The sequence below is a fragment of the Miscanthus floridulus genome, chromosome 15, assembly GCF_019320115.1.
Source record: "Miscanthus floridulus cultivar M001 chromosome 15, ASM1932011v1, whole genome shotgun sequence".
Lineage (NCBI taxonomy): Eukaryota > Viridiplantae > Streptophyta > Magnoliopsida > Poales > Poaceae > Miscanthus > Miscanthus floridulus.
In genome coordinates this window covers 15,620,645-15,634,295 of record NC_089594.1, presented here as the reverse complement: position 1 = coordinate 15,634,295, position 13,651 = coordinate 15,620,645, and positions in this window count along the sequence as shown.

Genomic DNA, 13,651 nt, shown 5'->3' with positions numbered 1-13,651 from the left:
TTGTGTGCTCAAAATTTTAATTGATCCCTTTCCTTTTTCACTTTTCTCCCCCTATGTCATATATCAAGTATATATATCAAGAAATCTTTATGTTTCTCTCCCTTTATGATATTTCTCCCCCTTTTTCATTATTTTTACTACTATCTTTGTTTCTCTCCCCCTTTGTCATCAATGACCATAAAGGTTCTAAATATAGATAGTATTACTTGTAGGGTCGAGATTATTAATGTCAATTAATGGGGTGAGGATCAAAGTTCCAAATTTGGTTCAAACTAGAATATATGCCAAAGATATTTAACTCGGTTTGATCCAAGGACAAGCTTCTTCACACCTCCAAATAAGGGTTATCTTGTACCATGTTGAGTTAAACACTTATAGCTCATTTTCTAGATTAAACACTAGGTTTACAAGCCCACAAACATGTCATATGCTACCACTAGATCAAGTCAAGCATAGAAGCAATAGTGATACTATATAAACATCAAATTCATTTGATTTTCATGAATGAGCCTAATAAAATAGAACCACTTGAAAGGTCCTAATAAAATTTAAAATGTGACTAGATGCACTAATCATGTCCTTAGCAAAGATGTATGTCATGCCAATCAACTTTTACCTTGGATTGCTCGAAGGAGAGGCATGTTATGTAAGTGGGGGGGGTGCATCAACATATATTTGAGAAATCCAATGTGTTCAACTCATTCCTTAGCTTGCAAAACCTTTTCTCATCTAATGGCTTGGTGAATATATCGGCAAGTTGATCTTCGGTGCCTACACTCTCAATGTAAATGTCCCCTTTTTATTGGTGATCTCTTATGAAATAATGGCGGACATCAATGTGCTTTGTTCTTGCATGTTGCACCGGATTGTTGGTTAGTTTGATTGCACTCTCATTGTCATATAGCAATGGTACTTTCTTAAACTTGATTCCAAAGTCACTCAAAGTGGCCTTCATCCAAAGTATTTGTGCACAACAACTACCGGCGGATATGTATTCGGCTTCGGCGGTTGATAATGCAACACTATTTTGCTTCTTTGATGACCATGAAACAAGTGATCTTCCCAATAATTGACATGTGCCCGAGGTGCTCTTCCTTTCAACCTTGCATCCCGCATAATCCGAGTTGGAGTAACCAACTAGCTCAAACTTTGCTCCTTTGGGATACCACAAACCAACATTTGGTGTATGCTTCAAGTACCTCAATATCCTCTTTGTAGCCTTCAAATGACTTTTTCTTGGTGAGGCTTGAAATCTTGCACACATGCATACACTAATCATGACATCCAGCCTTGATGCGGTCACATAGAGTAGGCTTCCAATCATAGACCGATACAACTTTTGATCCACCATATTTCCACTTGCATCACTATCCAAGTTGCCATTGGTTCCCATTGGTGTGCTAATGACTTTGCAATCAATCATGCCAAACTTCTTGATCATGTCCTTGATGTACTTGCCTTGACTCACAAATGTACCATTCTTCAATTGCTTGATTTGAAGACCAAGGAAGTAACTCAATTCTCCAATCATGGATATCTCAAACTCATTAGCCATCATCATTCCAAACTCATCACAAAATTCTTGATTTGTTGATCCAAATATGATGTCATCAACATAGATTTGCAATACAAATAGATCTTTTCCAATCTTCTTGATGAAAAGAGTGGTGTCAACTTTGCCCATTATGAACCCTTTAGAGAGTAGGAAATCCCTCAATCTCTTATACCATGCTCTAGGTGCTTGCTTCAAGCCATACAATGCCTTCTTCAACTTGTACACATGGTTGGGCTTCTTATCATCTTCAAAACCGGGAGGTTGCTCAACATATACTTCTTCATTGATGTAGCCATTGAGAAATGCACTTTTAACATCCATTTGATAGAGCTTGATGTTGTGGGCACAAGCATAGGCTAGCAAGATTCTAATTGCTTCCAATCTAGCAACCGGGGCATATGTTTCTCCAAAGTCAAGACCTTCAACTTGAGTATAGCCTTGTGCTACTAATATTGCTTTGTTCCTTACCACTATCCCATCTTGATCTTGCTTGTTTCTAAAGACCCATTTGGTTCCAATCACATTGTGTTCCTTTGGTCTCTCTACTAATTCCCATACTTGATTTCTTATAAAGTTATTCAATTCTTCATGCATAGCATTCACCCAATCACCATTCTTCAAAGCTTCATCTATCTTCTTTGGTTCAATGGATGACACAAATGAGAAGTGTTCACAAAATGATGCCAATCTTGATCTTGTTTGTACACCTCTTGAAATATCATCAAAGATAGTGTCCAATGGATGATCTCTTGCAATATTGGTTGGTTGGAGGATTGGAACTTGATTGCTTGCACTTGCTTGATTATTGGGTTGAGATGATGTACTAGCCACTTGATCTTGTTCATTGTCATGAGATCCACTTGTACTAGCTTGATTTGTATCATCTTGCACATTTGAGTTGGAGAGCACTTGTACTTGATCATCTTCATCATCATTCACTTGCCTAGGTCTCAATTCACCAATATCCATGTTCTTCATGGCATTTGAAAGTTGAATGCCTCTAACATCTTCCAAGTTCTCATTCTCTACTTGTGAACCCTTGGTTTCATCAAATTCAACATCATGAACTTCCTCAAGAGTACCACTATCTAAATTCCAAACTCTATATGCTTTGCTTGTAGTGGAATAGTCAAGTAGGAATCCTTCATCACATTTCTTGTCAAACTTGCCCAATCTAGTGCCTTTCTTCAAGATATAGCATTTGCAACCAAAGACCCAAAAATATGCAATGTTGGGCTTTCTACCATTCAAGAGCTCATATGGTGTCTTCTCTTTCAATCGGTGACAATAGAGGTGGTTGCTACAATAGCAAGCCGTGTTGATAGCTTCGGCCTAAAAAGATTGACTCACATTGTACTCACTAAGCATAGACCTTGCCATATCGATGAGTGTTCTATTCTTTCTCTCAACAAGGTCATTTGATTGAGGTGTGTACTTGGCCGAGAATTGATGTCTAATTCCAAATTTATCACACAACTCATCAATTCTAGTGTTCTTGAACTCACTACCATTGTCACTTCTAACTCTCTTGATGGTTGTTTCAAATTCATTGTGAATGCCCTTGACAAATGATTTGAATGTTGCAAACACATCACTTTTGTCCACTAGAAAGAATACCCATGTGTATCTAGTGTAGTCATCCACTATCACAAATCCATATTTGTTTCCACCGATACTAGTGTATTGTGTTGGCCTAAACAAATCCATGTGCAATAACTCAAATGCTTTACTAGTGCTCATCATGCTTTTCTTAGGTTGGGTGTTTCCAACTTGTTTGCCGGCTTGACAAGAGCTACAAAGCATATCCTTTTCAAACACAACATCTTTCAAGCCTTTAACTAAGTCATGCTTAACCAATCTATTCAATTGTTTTATTCCAACATGACCAAGCCTTCTATGCCATAACCAACCCATACTAGACTTAGTGAACAAGCATGTAGATAATCTAGCTTCACTAGCATTGAAATCAACCAAGTATAGATTCTCATATCTAAAGCCTTTGAAGATCAAGTTAGAGCCATCTACACTTATGATTTCTACATCATCTACCCCAAATATGCATTTGAATCCAAAATCACACAATTGTGCCACAGATAGCAAATTGAAGTTCAAGCTCTCTACTAGCAACACATTGGATATGCTCATGTCATTTGATATTGCAATCTTACCAAGCCCTTTGACCTTGCCTTTGCCATTATCCCCAAATGTGATACTATCATAACCATCATTGTCATTGGTGTTGACTGAGTTGAATATTCTTGCATCACCGGTCATGTGTTGAGTGCACTCACTATCAAGAACCCAATGCCTTCCTCTGGCTTTGTAATTAACCTACAAAAAAAGATCAATTCTTTTTAGGTACCCAAACTTGCTTGGGTCCTTGAAGGTTAGTCACTAGGCTCTTTGGTACCCAAATGCCTTTCTTCTTTGAGCCCATCCATGGTTTACCAATGAACTTAGCCTTCACACCATTTATACCCTTAGTAAGCATATAGCATGAATCAAGCTTTATGAAGGATACATTAGCTTGTGATTTCTTGTTCATGCATTTTTGCTCTACATGACCAACTTGCTTGCAACTAGTGCAAAACCGACCATTGTTCTTCACAAAATTAGTCTTGTGAGGAGCAAAGGCCACTTTGCCTTTCTTGGGGGTATAGCCCAATCCCTCTTTGTAGAGAGAATCTCTTTGGCTACCCAAGCACATAAGCAAGCGGTCCTCACCACCATAAGCCTTAGCTAAGGTGTGAGTGAGCTTAGTGACCTCCTTCTTGAGGTTCTCATTCTCAACCACTAGTGAGGCATCACAAGTGAGACCATCACTACTAGATGAGGTAGAAGTGGAAGTGCTACAAGAAGGGTTAGTAGGAGCAACAATGATAGGCATAGATAGTGATTTATCAATTATATCACAAGTTAAACTTACATCACAAGTTTCAACATGCTTCTTTTTATCTTGTTCATTAAGCAAAGTGGAATGAGCCTTTTCAAGCTTTTTGTGAGCCTTGCCAAGCTTCTCATGGGCTTCCTCTAGCTTCTCATGAGTTGCTTTGAGCTCATCAAGGACTTGCTTAAGGCCTTTTACCTCCTTATTCAAGCTCTTGCATTCCCTTCTCTTAATGTCAAAGTGTTCTTTAGCATCTTCTAGCATGTCAAATAATTTATCCTTAGTAGGTTCATCATCATCACTATCACTATCATTTTCATTTTCATATTCATTATCATCAATATGTTCTTCATCACTTTCATCATCACAAGATTGTACCTTAGTGGCCTTAGCCATGAAGCATGATGAAGATTCGAAGAGAGAAGGCTTCTCATTGATAGCAATGCTTGCAAGAACCTTCTTCTTGGTGGTCTTGTTATCATCACTATCATCATCATCATCACTTGAGGAAGCATCGCTATCCCCACATATGATCCACCCTTCTTCTTCTTGAAGGCCATCTTGTCCTTCTTCTCTTTCTTTTCCTTCTTGTCATTCTTCTTGTTCTTCTTGTTGTCATCATCATTGTCGCTATTGTATGGGCATTGAGCAACAAGATGATCTTTGCTTCCACACTTGAAACACTTTCTTGACTCTTCTTTGTTCTTGGATGAAGACTTCTTTCTTCTAGCACGGTAGCCCTTCTTCACCATGAACTTGCCAAATCTCTTGACAAATAGAGCCATCTTCTCATCATCATCATCATCCCATGAATCATCATCTTCACTTGATGTTTCTTGCTTGGCTTTTCCCTTGGATGATGTGGCTTTGAATGCCATGCTCTTCTTCTTATCATCCTTCTTTTCTTCTTTCTTCTCCCTCTTTTCTTCCTACTCATCATCATCTCTATAAGCATCATCGGTCATGATATCTCCCAAGATTTGATTTGGTGTCATTGTATCCAAACCGGACCTCACTAGAATAGTGACCAATGTACCAAATCTTGAGGGTAAGCATCTCAAGAACTTATTGGAGAAGTCCTTGTCCTCTATCTTTTCACCAAGTGCTTTGAGATCATTGACAATCACTTCCATCTGATGGAACATGTCTGGCACACTCTCATCTTCCTTCATCTTGAAGCTTGCAAACTTCTCTTTGAGAATATATGCCTTTGCACCCTTCATGGCTTGAGTACCCTCAAATGATTCTTCCAATTTCTTCCAAGCTTCATGAGCCATCTTAATATTCTTGATTTGCTCAAATGTTCTCACATCAATTGCATCATGAATGGCACTTAGAGCAATGTCATTGTTTTGGAGAAGCACTTCTTTGGCGGCGGTGGGATTCTTCGGATCACCAATCTCAATTTTGGTTTCTACCACCTTCCACACCTTTCTATTGATTGACTTGATATGTGTGGTCATCTTTGACTTCCAATAAGAATAATTTGAGCCATCAAATTGGGGTGGCTTCTTGGTGTTGTTGATTTGAGCCATTTTAACACCAAAGGTTGTTAAGCCTCAAATAACGGTGACCTCGGCTCCGATACCACTTGAAAGGTCCTAATGGTTAGAGGGGGGTGAATAGCCTAATAAAATTTCTACAACAACACTTAACAAAATAGTTAGACAATTATGAGGCGAAGTAAGTGTTATGCTAGCCTACTCAAAATGCAAGCCACCTACCACAATTCTAGTTTAGATAGTGTTGATTCACACAAGAACTATGGCACTACCTTATGTTAGTGTGCTCTCAAAGGCTAACTAAAGAGCCACACCAACCAACCAAGCAAGCTCTCACAACTAGCTACACTAAAGAGCTTGTCAACTAGTTTTTTGTAAAGTAAAGAGAGTGATCAAGAGAGTTATACCGCCGTGTAGATGAAAGAACCAATCAATCACAAGGATGAATAACAATGAAGACCAATCACCTCGAAATCAATGATGAACACAATGATTTTTACCGAGGTTCACTTGCTTGCCAGCAAGCTAGTCCTCGTTGTGGTGATTCACTCACTTGGAGGTTCACACGCTAATTGGCTTCACACGCCAAACCCTCAATATGGTGCCGCACAACCAACACAAGGTGAGGATCACACAAGCCACGAGCAATCCACTAGAGTACCTTTTGGCTCTCCGCTGGAGAAAGGTCAAGAACCCCTCACAATCACCACGATCGGAGCCGGAGACAATCACCACCCTCTGCTCAACGATCCTTGCTGCTCCAAGCCGTCTAGGTGGCGGCAACCACCAAGAGTAACAAGAGAAATCCGTAGCGAAACACGAACACCAAGTGCCTCTAGATGCAAACACTCAAGCAATGCACTTGGATTCTCTCCCAATCTCACAAAGATGATGAATCAATGATGGAGATGAGTGGGAGGGCTTTGGCTAAGCTCACAAGGTTGCTATGTCAATGCAAATGGCCAAGAGAGTGAGCTTGAACCGGCTATGAGGCTTAAATAGAAGCCCCACGAAATAGAGCCGTTGTACCCCTTCACTGGGCACTGATCGGGGTGACTGGACGCTCCAGTCCTACTGACCGGACGCTGCTCCTCAGCGTCCGGTCGCCCGATGGCGGCCACGTGTCTCCTGCATTCAACGGTGAACATTTGATCTCAACGGTCGACATGTTGACCGGACGCTCCGACAGAGTTGACTGGATGCTGACCCCTCAGCGTTTGGTCATTTATAGTAAGGGTCCAAAACTAGTTTTTGCCGACCGGACGCGTCCGGTCATGCTTGACCGGACACAGCCCAGCGTCCAGTGCTTAACCCTAATCACTGTGCCGACCGACAACACGATCGGACGCAGCCCTTCAGCGTCTGGTCGTAGAGCGACCCAGCGTCCGGTCAGTTGACCGACGCCAGCATCATTGCGACCAACTCCATTTCACTTCTAACTTCTCCACCCTTGCTCAAATGTACCAACCACCAAGTGTATCACCTTGTGCACATGTGTTAGCATATTTTCACAAACATTTTCAAGGGTGTTAGTTCTCCACTAGATCCTAAATGCATATGCAATGAGTTAGAGCATCTAGTGGCACTTTGATAACCGCATTCTAATACGAGTTTCACCCCTCTTAATAGTACGGCTATCAAACCTAAATGTGATCACACTCTCTAAGTGTTTTGATTACCAAAACAAAATAGCTCCTACAACTTATACCTTTGCCTTGAGCTTTTTGTTTTTCTCTTTCTTCTTTTCAAGTTTAAGCCCTTGATCATCACCATGCCATCACCATAGTCATGCTATGATCTTCATTAGCTTCTCCACTTGAAGTGTGCTACCTATCTCATGATCACTTGATAAACTAGGTTAGCACTTAGGGTTTCATCAATTCACCAAAACCAAACTAGAGCTTTCACCAGCTCTGGCCAAGTTCATGGCTATACTGCACTTCGCGTATCTGGTGCTGAAGATGCCTTCGCCTACAGGAGTTCTGGCCCTACGGGCCAACCTCTCCATCGCCTATGCCTGGAGACAGAGAGTCTCGCCCTCGCTGAAGCCATCGACCTCTCCATCTAGATGGCCAGCGTGGTCACCGAAGCCAAGACGTTGTCCACCGACAACATGGAGATCCCAGAGCTAGAGCCTCCCCGTGCCTCCGCCAAGTCCAAGGAAATAAAGGAGGTCGGCCTCGGCCTCGATGACCCCTCCAAGACCATGAAGATTGGGGCTCACCTTGACCCCAAATAGGAAAGCGTGCTCGTCTCCTTCCTATGTGCCAACGCTGACCTGTTTGCTTGGAAACCTGTAGACATGCCAGGGGTACCATGGGAGAAGATCGAGCACTCCTTGAATGTCTCGCCGACCGCCAAACCGATCAAGCAGAAACTCCATCGATTCGCGCCAGACAAGAAGGAGGCTATTAGGGTAGAAATAAAATGGCTCTTAGCTGCCAGATTTATAAAAGAAGTGTATCATCCTAAGTGGTTAGCAAACCCTGTTCTTGTTCGAAAAAAGAATAAAGAATGGAGAATGTGCGTTGATTACACTGATCTTAACAAACACTTCCCTAAAGACCCCTTCGGTTTGCCTTGGATAGACGAGGTTGTAGACTCCACCGCCGGCTGTGAACTGCTCTCCTTCCTTAACTGTTACTCCGGCTATCATCAGATCTCCCTCAAGGAAGAAGATCAGATCAAGATGTCTTTCATCACGCCCTTTGGTGCATATTGCTACACCACCATGTCCTTCAGACTCAAGAACGCTAGGGCAACTTATCAAAGGGCTATCCAAATGTGCCTCGATCAATAGATTGGCCGCAACATCGAAGCTTATATCAATGATGTGGTCGTCAAGTCCAAAACCGCTGATGATCTTATCGTTGATCTCGAAGAAACGATCGCCAACCTAAAAAGGTACCGATGGAAGCTGAACCCTTCAAAGTGCATCTTTGGAGTTCCATCCGGTATACTCCAGGGCTACATTATCAGCGCACGAGGCATCGAGCCCAATCCTGACAAGGTCTCCGCCATCACCAACATGAAACACCCAACATGCGTCAAGGATGTACAGAAGCTTATAGGGTGCATGGCTGCCTTAAGCCGCTTCATATCATGCCTCATTAAAAAAGGGCTACCTTTCTTCAAACTCCTCAAGGCCTCTAAGCGTTTTTCCTAGTCGGAAGAGGCAGACACAACTTCCGAGCAGCTTAAGTTGTTCCTAACAAAGCCTCCGGTCATGACGATGCCATAGCCAGACGAAACTCTCCTGATCTATATCGCTGCTACTTCTCGCGTCGTCAGCACAACAATTGTGGTCGAACGTGAGGAGGCTGGGCACGCCTATATGGTGCAACGTCCGGTATTTTCATCAGCGAGGTTCTTAACGAGCCCAAGACTCGTTATCCTCAGGTTTAGAAGCTGCTATACGCTGTTCTGATTACGTCGCGCAAGCTCCGCCACTACTTCAAGTATTACAAGATTGCTGTGGTCACCGAGTTCCCTCTAGGGGACATCCTCCACAACAAAGAGGCCAACGGCCATATCATCAAGTGGGCGGTCGAGCTCGACACTTACTCCATTGAATTTAGAAGCAGACCTACGATCAAGTCTCAGGCGTGTGCTGATTTTGTCGCTGAGTGGACCGAGATCCAAGAGCCCATCGCCGCCACCTGCCCCGAGCACTGGGTGATGTACTTCGACGGCGCCCTTAACATCAATGGTGCTGGTGCGGGTATTCTGTTCATTACGCCGACCAAGGATAAGCTCTGATACGTTCTTTGGATACACTTTCTGGCCTCCAACAACGCCGCCGAATATGAAGCATGTCTCCACGGACTCCGTATAGCCATTGAGCTCGGCGTCAAATGCCTCATGGTATACGGGGACTCCGCGCTGGTCATCAACCAGCTTAACAAAGACTAGTCTTGCTCCAGCGAGAAGATGGATGCATATTGCGCTGAAATCAGGAAGCTTGAAGGGAAGTTCTACGGTATCGAGTACCACCACGTGGTACGCGATCAAAATTAGCTTGCCGATTACTTGTCAAAGTTGGGCCCCTCTCGCGCCACGATTCTGCCGGGGGTCTTCGTTCAAGACCTTCTAGCACCATCCATTAAGGAAGAAAAGGAAATTCAGGAAGTTTCCCCCGTCGAGCAGCTAGTACTTACGATACCTTTGCTGGCCGCCGATTGGAGGGAACAGTTCATCAAGTACCTCTCCAGTGCCGAAGTACCCGCCGATAAGACTGAAACCGAATGCCTAATCCATCGAAGCAAACATTACATGCTGGTGGATGGCAACTTGATGAGGAAAAGTGTCAAGGAAGGGATTCTACAAAAATGCATCACCCAAGAAGACGGAGTGAAGTTACTTCTCGAAATTCACTCTGGTTCCTGCGGCAACCACGCGACATCGAGAACACTGGTCGGCAAAGCTTTTCAAGATGGTTTTTACTGGCCCACGGCCATCTTCGATGCAGAAGACCTCATCCGATGTTGTGAAGGATGATAATTTTTCACCAAGTAAATACACGTGCCGGCACAAGAGCTACAGACCATTCCAGCTTCCTAGCCCTTTGCATGCTGGGGACTAGACATGATTGGCCCTTTTAAGCCAGCGCCAGGTGGCTTTTGGTACGTATACGTCGCCATTGACAAGTTCTCCAAGTGGATTGAGTATAAACCGCTCGTCTCAGCTACTACAAAGAAAGCAATCGAGCTCTTCGAAGACATCATCCACAGATTTGGTCTCCCGAACAGCATCATCACCGACCTCGGAACTACATTTACTGGCCATGACTTTTGGGACTTCTATGAAGACCATTGCATCTCCATCAAATACGTCTCCATTGCCCATCCTAGAGCCAACGGCCAGGTCGCACGGGTGAACGGCATGATCCTTGATGCCCTCAAAAAGAGACTATATCAGAAAGAAGAAAAGTACCCGGGTAGATGGCTCAAGGAGCTACTAGCCATAGTTTGGGGAATGCGCACTCAAGCTAGTCGCAGCACCGGTGTGTCTCCATACTTTTTTGGTCTATGGCTCAGAAGCCATACTACCAGCGGATATTGCCTTTCGAGCACCTAGGGTGGAAAATTACGATGAAGAGCAAGCCGCAGCTGTTCGGACAGAGGATGTCGATAGGGCTGAGGAAGAACGCCTAATCACTTGCGTCCACACAGCCAAGTATCAAGAAGGCTTGTGGAGGTACTACAACCGCAACATCAAAGGTCGTTCATTTGCTGTCGGCGACCTCGTTCTCCACAGGAAACAAAAAACTAAAGGGATGCACAAACTCTCCTCCCCTTGGGAAAGGCCTTATGACGTCAAAGTGGTTACTCGACCAGGATCTTATCACCTATGTGACTTAGACGGAATTGATGTTCCCAACTCTTGGCACATCGAGCACCTCATACGTTTCTATCCTTGAAACGCCCCAGATATGTACTCTCCACTTTATGATGAATAAAGTTTTGATCTCCAAAATTTGTCTCCATTTTTTCTTCATTACAGTTTAAATCTCCACTTACGGTCGTCGAGCTCTACGCCACCCCTTGACGAACTCCAAAACGAAATCACCATAACTGCGTCGACTACGTTTCTCCAAATCTCCAACATTTTCGCCGAACACGTTTTCTCCAAATCACCGAACACGTTTTTCTCCAAATCGCCGAACACGTTTTTCTCCAAATCGCCGAACATGTTTTCTCCAAATCACCAAACATTTTTTCTCCAAATCGCCAAAAATGTTTTCTCCAAATTGCCGAAGATTTTTCTCCAAATCTCCAAGATATTTCATCGATCAGCGAGCAGCATACGTTCTGTTTTGTTCTATATGGAAAAGACCCAGTCTCCGATCCCTCCCTACACGTGTCACGGGCTCTGCGCTCTGCATTATGGGTGGTCGGCTGCAGTTCCTTGGTCATGCCTGTTCCTCCTACACGTCCACGGGCTCCGCGCTCGACGTTATGGACTATGGGCTAGCCAAGGCCGAGAGCGCGGCACAGAACTAATTGCTTGGATGCCACTTCTACTGCGTATATCTCCAAGTTATTTCGACAACCACCGAGCAGCACACGTTCCGCTCTATTCTCTATGGAGAAGACCCAGTCTCTGATCTCTCCCTACACGTGCCACGGGCTCCGCGCTCTACGTTATGGGTGGTCAGCTGTGGTTCCTTGGTCACGCCTGTTCCTCCTACACGTGCACGGGCTCCGCGCTCAACGTTATGGACTATAGGCTAGCCGAGGCCATGGGGGTCAACAGCGAACCAACTGCTTGGACGCTACTTATACTACATATAATTGCGTTATGGTTAAAACTACAAAGATTTTTTTGCCAAAATACAAGCAAACTGCATACACATGCACCTTATAACATTTATCACATACATAAGTGTTTTTGCGCTATCGCGCATTCTAACTACACTGTCCAGAAATTATAGCTGATAATCTCCGAGCAGATCACCGAGCTTCGTCATCACCGCTCGTTTCACCAAATAGGTCGATGTCACCGGCCAGCTTTTTCACTGCATCCTCCACCTCATCCTCCAGCTGCTGGGTCTTCGCCTCGCTCAGCCCTTCGACGAATCCGCCCCCTATCGCCTGAAGGTCAATAGATTGATAGTGGGACCGGACCACCACAAGGGCATGAGTGATGCCGGTAACAATGGCTCGCGGTTGAAGTTCTTGAAGCTCTCTCACGTCATCTTGCACCTTTCGATGACGATGTCCGGGCGCGGTGGCCTACCGTCGGGTTGAGGAGACGCCTCCAGGTCGATACAGTCGAGCACTGGTTTGACTCTGGCAACTACGGCGTCAAACTTGTCCCTCTATGTTCGGGCGTCCTGCTCTAGCACATCGAATTGCGCTTTGACCCTCCGACGGTAGTCTGTAAGCATTACAAAGTTCCGTCAAGAAAGGAAACTACTTTAGCATTAACTCCGGCCAGGGAGTACTTACTGTTCAACTCCTCGGCCAGTTTATCTGCTCGCCCTGTCTCCTTCGCCTTCTCCTCTCGGAGTTGTTCGAGGGCTTGGCGCAGCTGGACAAGCTCTGTGTTTTGCTCTATAAGCACAACAGTCATCACCAAAAATATGGCTGTTCAGCAATACAAAGCACATTCGCCGATATACCGTACCTGCTTTCTGCTCGGATACACTTCTAAACTACTCGAACGTCTATTCTAGTTGCATGGAGGCACTCACCAGCTCTTCAAACTTGCACTGTAGTTGCTCGGACACAGCTGCCAGCTGCTCAGACAGGACCCCCTTCTGGTGTTCCAGATCTCGTGCATTGGACTCAGCAAGGTCTCGCTCACGCTGGGCTCTCTGGATGTTTCTCTCCATCAGGTTCATCGCCTCTCTGAGTTTTCCGTTCTCTTTGGCAAGGGGTTCTATCCTCTTTATCAGCTAGTGCCGCTGCTCGGTAGTCCAAGTTATCCCCTACAAATATACAATTATAATGATGAACTCCGATCTCCAACATCAAAGATGAGCACTCCAGATGCAATACTGACCTCGATTTGTTTCATCACTCCGGCAAGGGCGGTCTTCAATCTCCTCATCTCCCTGGTGATGTCTTCCTCCTCGATAACCAAAACCTTGTCACCGTGCTTGTGGAGGATTCGGACAGCTTGGGGTTGAGGTTCAGCGCGCTCGATCTCCTCCACCTCGTCCTCTTCCGTCGTAGCTCAAGGCACCACCGGAGGGCTCCGTGG